The following is a 12,394-nucleotide window of genomic DNA, read 5'->3' as shown; positions in this document are numbered from 1 at the left end:
AAACCAAATCAAGGTAACTAGAGCTTCCCCAGGTGATTGTAACCCACTTCCTAAATAAAACTTGCATCAACTCGGTTGCATTACAATTTGATTTTTCCTGTGTGATATACTCATCACATTTCTAAAAAATGATTTAAAGAAAGAATTTAGAGACTAAATTCTTGGTATTTATGCATCTCTTCCTGGGGTCACAGGTGGGCTCTGATTCTCATAACCAATTACCTTGATTTCTACCAGAGCAGAAGAATGCCAGCTTATTCTTCAAATACAGTTAGTGTTCTGTTGGCAATTACAGAAAAGAGCTCTACCTAGCCCATGCAAGTGTGTGTGTGTGTGTGATTTTGGGGAAGGCAACTGAGGTAGCTCACAGAAACAAAAGGGCAGCAGCTCCTCCCAGCCTCAGGAAGGGGAGGAGTTAGTCTGCCATGAGGCCTTCACTTGGTGGCCCCAGTTGGAGAACCTTCTCACTAGGATTCTCCCAAAAGACAGCTCAGCTCCCATGTCTGCCTCTTGTTTCAGATCTCAGGGTGAGGACATTGCAGTGGATCAGGGAAGAGCAGGTGTGTAGGTGGCCCAGGGAATGGAGTGATCTGATTGGCTGAGGCTGAGTCATGGGCCCCCTCCTACAGGGCATCAAAGTCTTTGAAGAAAATGCCAATTAAAAGCACTGTTGGCTGGTCACAGTGGCTCACGCCTGTAATCCCAGCACTTTGGGAGGCCAAGGTGGGCAGATCACTTGAGGTCAGGAGTTCAAGACCAGTCTGACCAACATAGTGAAACCCTGTCTCTACTAAAAATGCAAAAATTAGCTGGGTATGGTGGCAGGCGCCTGTAATCCCAACCACTCAGGAGGCTGAGGCAGGAGAATCACTTGAACCTGAGAGGCGGAGGTTGCAGTGAGCCAAGATTGCGCCACTGCACTCCAGCCTGGGCGACAGAGCGAGACTCCATCTCAAAAGCAAAAACAAAAACAAAAACGATGGGAGGCCGAGGTGGGCGGATCACGAGGTCAGGAGATGGAGACCATCCTGGCTAACATGGTGAAACCCCGTCTCTACTAAAAATACACCAGCCATGCTGTGGCGGGCGGCCAGTCCCAGCTACTCGAGGCTTGCATGGGAGATCGGAAGGACCCGGGAGGTGAGCCGGTAGTGAGCCGAGACCGCGCCACTGCACTCCAGCCTGGGCGAGCAGAGCGAGACTCCGCCTCAAAAAAAAACAAAAACTAAAAGCACTGGGTTGTTCGGGGATATCACCCCTCTGTGAAATCTTCTTGATTCCTAAGGCAGAACTACTTGTTCCTCCAGGGCTTCTGTAGCACTTTGTAAACATTTGGATGGATCAAAGAGAGAAAATTTTATTCAACAGAATTTTTCCAAGGACGGGACATTTGTTTGCCAAGTGTTTGGTACAGGAAGTGAGACCTGCACAGTTTTGGTACAGGAAGGGCCCATGAATGTGGGCGGAACTATTCCACGGGAGACAAGGAGAAGCTGTTCTCTGGAGGGAGGGAAAGGAGAGGGAGAGGTGGTTTAGGGATCTGCAGGATGGCAGAATACATCCAGAAACGTCTTTCGTCTCATTTCCCCACCACTGCCTCAAGCCCTGATCTTCTACAATTTTATGAAACTCATGGGATAAACGCTTGAAATGAGTGGGCTAGAAGCCAGCAAAGGGACGCAGGGATGTGCCCAGACACATACAGGTGGAGTGGAAGCAACAGGCAGATGGGGGGTGTCAGGAACAGAAATGCTTTCCTGGGGTAACCTAGTTAGGTTTAGTTTAAGCTAATCAGGAAGTAAGCAGAGTCATGGGGAGGCTGTAAAACTGAGGCAGAGACCAGATTTCACCGAATCATTGTAGAATGAGGACAAGGATGAAGGAGGGGTGGAGGTAGGTGCTTGCTGGCGGCACCTTGATATGGTTTGGCTGTGTCCCTACTCAAATCTCATCTTGAACTGTAGTTCTCATAATCCCCACGTGTCGTGGGAGAGACCTGGTGGGAGGTAATTACCTCCATGCTGTTCTCGTGATAGTGAGTGAGTTCTCACAAGATCTGATGGTTTTATAAGGGGCTTTCCCCCCTTTGCTCTTCAATTCTCCTTCCTGCCATCATGCGAAGAAGGATATGTGTGCTTCCTTTTCTGCCATGATTGTAAGTCTCCCGAGCTTCCTCAGTCATGAGGAACTGTGAGTCGACTAAGCCTCTTTCCTTTATATTATAAAAATGTCTCAGGATGTCTTTACTGACAGCATGAGAACAGACTAATACACACCCGAAAAGAAGAACACTTACCACATAACGCTGCAAATACAGGTCGGCAGTGTGTTCCCCACTGAACCAGAAGAATATGACTTTTAAGAATAAAAGGTATCTTATTGATCAATTGATCAACAATATCTTATTGATCTTGACCCACTTATTGCAAAACACACAATAAATATTTGCAACTGTTCTTTTAAAAATAGCAATACCCATTTAAAAATAATGAAATCCAGGCTTGGTGTGTACCAGGCACTAAGTGCGCTGCATGCGTCTCCCTGCTTGCCAGTTGCCCATCCCCTGCACCCCCGTGCTCCTTGCTTGCCTCTCTTTTGGCACCCAAAAACGAAGCTGGAGGCAGAAACCATACGGTCACTTGAACAGAGGAAGTTTCCTGTAAAGAAATGATTAAGCTTGGTGAGAAAGAAACTATAAAGATACAAAGAGAACTCTCAAGGGTTCCCTAGGGCTCAGTACCCAAGGAAGGACCAACTCGGCTCCCCAAGGCTAGGCTTCAGACATCTTTAGAGAAGATGTGATTGCAGCCACTGGCCAGAGAGAAGGTTCACGGGTGGCCGGGGCCACAGTTGGCCCACAGTCCCCAGGCAGCTGGTCCTCTAGTGCACAGGAGCAACAAGACTGGTAGATGGGTGACTAGAGAGAGCCAGGGTGCCGGGAACTCATTCGATGATGGGGTGGCCGGGAGGTTGCTGTGCGCCTTGCCCATGGTACACAAGGCCCATGGCACACAGGGCCCATGGCACACCCCTCCAGGACAGAGCCCCGGCGAGGCTGTGGTGTGGCACTTGCAGGAGTCAGGGCACTGGGCATGTGCCATGGACTGAATGCTTTGTCCTTTGTCCCCCGAAATCCACGCGTTAAAGCCTTAATCCCCAATGTGATAGTATGGAGGTGAGATTTAGATGAGGTTTCGGGAGGTTTAGATGAGGTGGCAATGGCAGGGCCCCCATAATGGGATCAGTGCCCTTCCAGGAAGAGACACCAGACCCCCCATCTCTCTGCACCATGTGAGGACACAGCACGAAGTGTCCTTCTCGTGAACCGGGAAGCAGGTCCTCACCGGGTACTGAATCTGCCAACACCTTGATCTCAGACTTCCAGCTTCCAGAACTGCGAGAGAGAAATGTATGTTGCCTAAGCCATTTGTTCTAACAGCCCAAACTGACTAAGACACTCACCAAAGAAAAAGCAGTGCTGGACATGTGTTAGAGCAAGCAAGACTGATTCCTCCGACTCCTGCAGTAGCGGGGAGAGATTCCAGTACCGACCAAGCTCAATCCCAACTGAGAAAACGGTGACCGAGGTCTTCAAAGAGAGAACAGAAAGGGATCAAAAAGGGACTTGAGGGGAAATGAAAAACGGAACACGGGGGCCATGTGGAAATGGAAAGTTCCAGAAGGGTGAGAGGAGAACTACTGAAAATGGTTTAGCAGGGTGAGCTGGACGAGGTGCATTTTGTGGTTTGGCTGCATTGCAAAGTCTTGAGCCAAGGGTCAACCAGGGCTGGGGTCACCTTTGGGGACGCAGCTTAGTGCAGGTGGAAGCCAGGCTACAGTTTGGTGAAGCCTCTCAGCACAGTGTTGGGGCGAGTCATTGTGCTCTGTGGAGTTCCCAGTTCACTGGCGGCTCACTGGCAGGGCAAGTGTGGTCTGAGGGTGCACTGTCCATGTCAAGCAGGCATGCAGGGAAGCCAGGGTGCAGACAGCCTGCTGGGGGCAGGGCAGTGGGCGGCCTGGGGTGCCTTGGGTCCCCTCAGCAGGGTCATGGGAAACAGCCTCCAGGCTGCACAGTGGTGGACAGCAGTGCTGGCTCCCCCTGTACCTGCCCACTAGCCTTGACCCTCCTAGGCCCTGACGGGTCATTTCCTGCTGCCCGGTGACTGCACAACAGCCCTGGCCCAGGAAACCCTATAAACTTCTTCAGCTATTTCTCCAGGAGAAGACAGAGTGCCAATGGACTACTACAGTGCAGGGCAATTGAGCAAACGTGGAGGTGAACTGGGGTCCCACGGGAGCAGGGAGGAGGGGCCAGGGACCCCTGGCCAGAAATAGGAAAGCAGTAATGGAAGGGAGGGCTCAGGAGAGGGAGTGCCCATCTCAGAGCCTTTCAGGAACCTGGCATTTAATAAATGCCTCCTATGGAGGGAAGGATTCAGGGCAGATCACTTCTAGAAGGGGTCACGGCCTCTCTAGGTTCTGCATGGGCCACAGCATATGTACAGTCCCCACAAGCTAGACTCCTCCTCCCAGGCGTGGTATGGAGGGAACATAAGTGTGTGACGGAGGAGAGTCTTCCACAGGCTATGAACTCTTTGTAAAAAGAAACCAACAAACAAAACAAAACAAACAAAAAAACAGCATGCATGAGATGTTGGGGGCTTAGGACAGTATCTTACCACAGAACCGAAACATTGGTGGATAAAGCTCAGCACAGGCAGGAAAAGAGCTGTAGCTCATCCACCATCAGCATTAGCAATGTAATTAGACACAGTGGAAAATCAATGAAGTAAAACCAACCAGCAGGATTATGTTGTTGAGCCTCCAGTAAAAGTCTTCAGTGTCCAATAAAGCCATATCGTTTTGATGACATGAATTTCTGTGTTGCTTTTCTGTTTGCTCAAAATCCTGAAATTCTTTGGAGAGTATTATCAATGTCATTATTCTTTGCCAGGGAGATGCTGAGCTGTCTTCCCTGAAGCAGTGTTCTTCCTGGGTTGTTTGAAACCCTGATTGTCACGTGCCTTCTGTCCTAAGCTGCCACCAAGGCCCAGACAAGCACTGCCATGCATGTGTCTCTTTATTAATACATAGTACAGCAGGGAGCTGCCCCTCTCCCAGTCAGGCAGGGCCGCTTATCCCACACCCCCTGCCTTGCAAGCACACTTAGCGTGGAGTATATTAGGAAGTTTAATTAGCAGAAAATAAATAAAGTAGGGATCCCAGCTTGAGCCCAGGCTGTCCCCTGCTGGGGTGGGACATGTCAGAACAGTGTTGATGAGAATTTTATGAAGGACGCATCTCCTAGAGGAAAGGACATGGAGAGAAGTAAGTTTGATTCCCTCTCAGAGGAACCTGAGTGCCTAGAAGTCCAAGCAAGAATCTGGAGATGTATCTGGGGGTGGGGATGCTTAGATCACGAGCACACTCCTGAACCCTGGCAATGGGGCAGAGCATGGAATGTGCCAACTGGCTTAAGCCTGGAGCAGGACTTGAAGTGGCTTCCTCCAAAAGAACCTGAGTTCCGTGGAAGATGGATGAACATCTGAACGACTCAGGGCACTGCTGGGGAAATGGAAGCAGACAGGCAGCGCTTACCATTTGAGGTGCAATATGGAGAGAGGATAACCAATGTTTAACAAGCTCTATCAAATACTGGGTGTGTCAACACGTGCCAGCCCCAGGATGCTCTTAGAAACTCTATGAGGGGAGTATAATTAGAGGACTGAGGCTCAGAGAGGTTAAGAAATGTGTGTATTGTCACACAGCTAGCAAGAAGTTCAGGAAGCTAGGTCTAACAGATTCCAAGCCCCATGTGATGTTTCCATTAGGTATTTGTCCAAAAAACACTTTGCCCTCAAGGTAAGGAGTGGAAAGGCTACTCGTATGGGGGCATGGTGTCCTCGCAGCCCACAGCTCAGGGCCAGACTGTGAGTAAGAAGACCAATGTGTGTCCCGTCTCTGCCACCTCCTGTCTGTGTGGCCTCAAGACCCTCCACTAGAAGGGTGGCCGAAGTATCACTCCAGGCCTGGTGTCCTGCTTCTTGAACAGCTGTCTAGGGTGTGCAAGCCAGCACCTCCCCTTTTCTACTCCCTCGATAGATGGATGTAGCTAGACTCTTGCTTTGTGAGAACAGAGGCACCCGAGAGCCTCATTCTCCGTCTATGTAACTCAAAGACCTTGTATAAGTCAGGGTGAGCTGGTTTTGTCATGAAAAACAACCACCCCAGACTCTCAGTGGCTGCAGACAGCTGACTTTCTTTCTTTCCCCCACCGCATGTGTGCAGCAGATCCTCTGGGGGCTGTGCTCTGAGATCAGGTTGCTCCCGCAGACCCTCTGGAAACATTGCCATTCTCTGCACTGGAGGGACGAGTCCCTGAGTATTTCACCTGGACATTGAAATGCTCCAGCCTGGGAGAGGCATGCATCACGTCCGTCCACCACTCATTGGCTAGAATAAGCCCACGGCTCCTCTCAACCGTGAGGGGCAGGGACGTCCCATCCCACGGGCGCCTGGAAGGCTGACAGCCAAAAGTTGGGGGAACAGTACTCATCGCTGTCACAGAGTGGAACCAGTTCCGAGACTCTCAAACCATTTTTTGAGAGCGAGGGGAAGCCTAATCTCATTCCCTATTTTCTATCTTTTTTACTTATATAAACCCAAACCTCTCTTTATTGAAACATCTCTCCCTATATGTCTATTTTAAAACGTCTCCTCTGTATGTCTATGTGAGAAAAGAAAATGTGTTATATTCCTTTCAAAACCAACCCCGAGGCTCTGGGAGCACTAATGTTCTCCACCCACAGCTCCCCGCCAGCCCCTGGTTCTAGGACAGGGGTTCTCACCTTGGCTTCCCCATAGAATCACCTGGAAGCTTGTAAAAATCCCATGGATGCCAGGCCTCACCCCAGGCCAATTCTGTCAGAACCTCTGAGCTGCTGCCAGGCAGAAGCAGCTGCGTGAAGCTCCCAGGTGATGCCTGGATGGGCCCAGGTTGAGTCTGCTGTTCTGGGCGAGCCCTGAAGCAGCTTCCAGCTCCGGGGTTGCCTCTTTCTTTCCCAGGTGAGGGCCCAGGAGAAGCCAGAGATGGGGGTTTGGCTCAACAAACCAGGAGCTGAGGAAGGTCGAAGAGAATTGGGTGATTATCCTGACTCATGATTCCAGCTCCTTCCCAGTGATGGGAGCTGGGAATGCCGTGGGAAGTAGGTGTGGGAGGGGTGCCCGGGGGGAGGGGTGCCCGGGTGTGCTGTCACTCGTTGCCAGACCAGAGCTCGGCTGCTGAGGAAACAGGAAGTGCATCAGGAGCTGAGTTTTGCTCAAGTCCCGGATATTCACAATTCACACAGACACATGCACACATTTACACATGCATTTGCACATCCCCATAAGCATACACACAGACACACATACTCAGTTGGGCATGATGGCTCACGCCTCTCATCCCAGCACTTTGAGAGGTCGAGGCAGGTGGATCACCTGAGGTCAGGAGTTCAAGACCAGCCTGGCCAATATGGTGAAACCCCGTCTCCACTCAAAATACAAAAAATTAGCCAGGTGTGGTGGGTGCCTGTAATATCAGTGACTTAGAGGACTGAGGCAGGAGAATCGCTTGAACCCGGGAGGTGGAGGTTGCAGTGAGCCAAGATCGTGCCACTGTACTCCAGGCTGGGTGACAGAATGAGACTCCGTCTCAAAAAACAAACACACACATTCATACACACAACCTCCCACACACATACACACGCTCCCATGGGTAATACACCCCACATATACACAGGCACACACATACTTTGCCACACCTATGCACACTCCACACACACGCGCTTACATGCACAATCACACACCTTTCTAGTTTCACAAGAAAGAGAAAGGCCAGACGTTAGGGCGAATGAACCTCAGCCTTTGCCTGGTCCAGTTCTCTCATTTTCCATGTGAGGAAAAGGAGGCCTGGAGAGAGGTCAAGAAAGCTGAAGAAGACCCCTTGGTCCTGGTCAGGTCTCCTTAGTTCCATAAAGTGTTACTGCAACACCAGGGGTTTGGTCTAAGTCTTGCTGCTCGCTGCACAGAAAGTCAATCACTGGGAGGCCTAGTGTGGTGGCTCACGTCTGTAATCCCACCGCTTTGGGAGGCCAAGGCAGGTGGATCACTTGAGGTCAGGAGTTTGAGACCAGCCTGGCCAATATGGTGAAACCCCATCTCTATTAAAAAAAAAAAAAAATAGCCAGCTGTGGTGGCAGGTGCCTATAATCCCATCTACTCAGGAGGCTAAGGCAGGAGAAGTGCTTGAATCTGGGAGGCAGAGGTTGCAGTGAGCCAAGATAGAGCCACTGTGCTCCAGCCTGGGTGACAGAGTGAGACTCTATCTCAAAAAGAAAGAAAGAAAGAGACAGAGAGACAGAGAGACAGAGAGAGAGAAAGAAAGAAAGAAAGAACGAAAGAAAGAAAGAGAAAGAAAGAAAGAAAGGAAAGAAAGAAAGAAAAAAAAAAAAAAAAGAAAAGAAAAGAAAAGAAAAGAAAACAAGCCAATCACTGAGACAATAAATATTGCCAGGGAAGAAGGTTTTAATTGAGTGATGCTGCCCAGGAGATGGAGCTCAGTCTCAAATCCATCTTCTGGACCGACTAAAATTAGGAGTTTCTATAGCAGGGAAGAGATGTAACAGGAACTCGGGCGGGGTAAGGAAGCAGTCATGATGAATGCAGGGCCCGACGGCTCATTGTCTAGACAAGATGATGTGGTGAGTGTCAGTTCTCTGATACTTTTTGAGAGGACTTGGGCTCCTTTCCTGAGGAAGGAACTCAGATAAAACAAATTTAAGTTTCAAGCTTTAAGACCAGAAGGGTCAATTTCCAAAACAAAAACTGTCTATGGGATTATTGGGTTGGTTTCATTCTTTTTTTTTTTTTTCCAGATTTTTTTTTCCCATGAAAAAAATGTTTTTAAAAGAATCTCTTTCATAGGAAAAAAAGCAACTGGGGATCTTCTCCTGTTTGGCGAGGAGATAAGGGGCTGTGGCCCTCTCCTCCCGAGCAGCTTGTCTGGCAAATGGGGAGATGATGTTGGTCTCAATTCCAAGGATGGCAACAAGAATGAACTAAGACATGACATGTAAAGGGGTCAGGGCTACTCCCCACACTAGGTGCTCCAAAATATTCTTACTTACCCCAGGTGCTGAACAGAGTGGGGGCTTTGTGACCTCATGTGGCTGGCTCATTTCACTGGAAGCATTATTCTGAAACCAAGTTTGGAGACTATGGGAAAGTCTGACACACACATGCTCATACACAGACGGTGGCAGCATCGTCTGCTGAGATGCACAGCAGGCATAATTTGGCTGGTTGCCTGTGGGCTTGTTCTCTGCGGGTTTGTTGTCTGTGGGTCTGTTGTCTATAGGTTTGTTCTCTGTGGGTTTGTTGTCTGTGGGTGTGTTATCTATAGGTTTGTTCTCTGTGGGTTTGTTGTCTGTGGGTGTGTTATCTATAGGTTTGTTCCTCTGTGGGTTTGTTGTCTGTGAGTTTGTTATCTATAGGTTTGTTCTCTGTGGGTTTGTTGTCTGTGGATGTGTTATCTATAAATTTGTTCTCTGTGGGTCTGTTGTCTGTGGGTGTGTTATCTATAGGTTTGTTCTCTGGTTTGTTGTCTGTGGGTGTGTTATCTATAGGTTTGTTCTCTGTAGGTTTGTTGTCTGCTGGTTTGTTCTCTGTGGGTTTGTTCTCTGCGGGTTTGTTCTCTGCGGGTTTGTTCTCTGTGGGTTTGTTGTCTGCGGGTTTGTTCTCTGTGGGTTTGTTGTCTGTGGGTTTGTTGTCTGTGGGCTTGTAGTCTGTGGGTTTGTTCTCTGCGGGTTTGTTCTCTGTGTTTGTTGTTCAGGGTTTGTTGTCTGTGGGTTTGTTCTCTGTGGGCTTGTTCTCTGTGGGCTTGTAGTCTGTGGGTTTGTTCTCTATGGGCTTGTTCTCTGTGGGTTTGTTCTCTGTGAGATTGTTCTCTGTGGGCTTGTTCTCTGTGGGATTGTTCTCTGTGGGCTTGTTGTCTGTGGGTTTGTTCTCAAGTGGTTTGTTGTCTGTGGGTTTGTTCTGTGTGGGTTTGTTCTCTGTGGGTTTGTTCTCTGTGGGCTTGTTCTCTGTGAGATTGTTCTCTGTGGGCTTGTTCTCTGTGGGTTTGTTCTCTGTGGGCTTGTTCTGTGGGTTTGTTGTCTGTGGGTTTGTTGTCTGTGAGATTGTTCTCTGTGGGTTTATTCTCTGTGGGTTTGTTCTCTGCGAGCTTATTGTCTGTGGGCTTGTAGTCTGTGGGTTTCTTCTCTGTGGGTTTGTTCTCTGTGGGTTTATTCTCTGTGGGTTTGTTCTCTGCGGGCTTATTGTCTGCGGGCTTGTAGTCTGTGGGTTTCTTCTCTGTGGGTTTGTTCTCTGTGGGTTTGTTGTCTGTGGGTTTGTTCTCTGTGGGTTTCTTCTCTGTGGGTTTGTTGTCTGTGGGTTTGTTCTCTGCGGGTTTGTTCTCTGTGGGTTTCTTCTCTGTGGGTTTGTTCTCTGTGGGTTTGTTGTCTGTGGGTTTGTTGTCTGCGGGTTTGTTGTCTGTGGGTTTGTTGTCTGTGGGTTTGTTGTCTATAGGTTTGTTGTCTGCGGGTTTGTTGTCTGCGGGTTTGTTGTCTGTGGGTTTGTTCTCTGTGGGTTTGTTGTCTGCGGGTTTGTTGTCTGTGGGTTTGTTGTCTGTGGGTTTTTCTCTAAGGATTTGTTGTCTGTGAGTTTGTTGTCTATGCGTCTTTTCTTTGGTCTCTGTGGGTTTGTTTTCTGTGGATTTCTTCTTTGTGGGTCTGTTGTCTGCGGGTTTGTTCTCTGTGGGTTTGTTCTCTGTGTTTCCCTTCCGCCCAGCTTTTCACAGGAGAATGTCAGGCCCTCTGTGGCCTGTTGCCTGGGAGGAGATTCAAGATGCCAGGCCAAAAACCTGAGGGCTGGCCCTTTCCCTGTGTGTGGTGGGGAGGTTGTGGTACTTGTTCAAGAGAGGGATGGGACAGGGACCGTGACACTGAGGGGAGAGAAGAGGCAGAGTTGGCCACAAGCCTAGGGTTGAACGGAGGCTCTTGAGGCAGGGAACTGAGGCTCATGGCTCTTGTTCTCATGAAGATGACTGGGCCACCTGGGAGAGTGACTTCGGGTTTACCTAAATGGGCTGGATCCTGGCTTTGAAATTCTTAGCCTCAGCAAAGATGCCAGTGCCCACATGATGGGACCACAAAGGCTTGGATCTGGGCACCTAGACCCAAGGGTGACCTCAAGGCCCTGCCTGTGCGCTGGCTTTGGGAAGTGGAGTGGGGTAAGAACCTCCAACCATGCCCGAGTCCAATATGACTTGATTTAAATAAATAAATGTGATATTTCCCACAAAACTGAATTTGTGGATAAGATTCATACTAGCCACATGTATACACACATCTATTTACAGTAGCAACTTCTCTGGGCTTTTTTGGTTTGTTTGTTTCGTTTTTTTGTTGTTGTTGTTTGTTTTTGGTGATTTGGTGTTTTTTGTTGTTTTGGTTTTCTTTTGTTTGTTTGTTTTGCTTTGTTTTTGTACTGCCAGTTTCTAAATATTCCCTCTTCTTTGATGAAGAATATGATCTATGGCAGGTGGAAAATGGCCCAACAGCCCTGCAGCAACACTCACGCATTGAGTTGAGGGACCCACCCCTGTCCTGAGAGTTCAAGTTAAGACTTTGTCTTGCAACTGAACAATCTTGATCTCCCAATTACATGAAATCAATTTAAATGAATTAAACAAATTACAGTGCCCCATGTGAGAATATCAGGTACCTGGAGAGTGGAGAAGAATTAGAAGTAAAGAAGCGCCTTCTAGGAAAGCAGATAGTAGTGACTCGGGGTGGAGGGAGAAGCTCCCGTGGGAAAGGTGTGTGGAGGGCTCCTGCCCTGCGAGGTCGCTGCAAAGGAGTCTGCTTGACCAGTCCTATGGAGACCTGTCCACACTGCCCCCTGGTGGTCACTCCATCACCTTCTGAACACTCCCAAGTCGGGGAGGTGGCCCCAGGAAGCCCACTTCTCTCTCCCAGGCCGTTGGCAGCCCCTGCTGGAGCTGGCAGCGGGGAGGGGAAACCCCAGGAGGCTGGAGACTCCTGAGGAAAGGAGGAGAAGAAGCCTCAGGTGGAGGGAGGGGAGTCCTAGGAGCTGACTGCTTGGCTTGGCGGAGGCTACAGAGGAAGTGAGAGAGTATGTTAACAAGCACAGGAAGATTCTCTGAGTTTCTCTGGCTATCCGTGGTGCAATGCTTTGCGTGAGTCCAGGCCCCCACTTACTGGGGCAAACTACTTCTGGCTCCTTGTGCAAAAGCAGCTCCTGGCCAGACGCTGGTCTCTGCAGAGACCCCTCTGTTGGTGCCTCTTAGGCTCTG

General features: G+C 49.3%; 1 long non-coding RNA gene across 1 annotated transcript; it reads right to left on the bottom strand.

Annotated features, from left to right (window-relative positions):
- Nucleotides 1-8,547: 8,547 nt before the first annotated feature.
- Nucleotides 8,548-10,474, bottom strand: LOC108584786. The gene is made up of 2 exons (XR_004183379.1): nucleotides 9,168-10,474; nucleotides 8,548-8,789 (listed from the first exon to the last, which is right to left on the bottom strand). It is a non-coding gene; the product is annotated as an uncharacterized LOC108584786 (long non-coding RNA).
- Between the last annotated feature and the right edge of the window lie 1,920 nt (nucleotides 10,475-12,394).

This window comes from Papio anubis, chromosome 4 (genome assembly GCF_008728515.1).
Source record: "Papio anubis isolate 15944 chromosome 4, Panubis1.0, whole genome shotgun sequence".
Classification (NCBI taxonomy): domain Eukaryota; kingdom Metazoa; phylum Chordata; class Mammalia; order Primates; family Cercopithecidae; genus Papio; species Papio anubis.
Note: the sequence above shows the minus strand (reverse complement) of the source record. Positions and strands in the feature narration are given on the sequence as shown.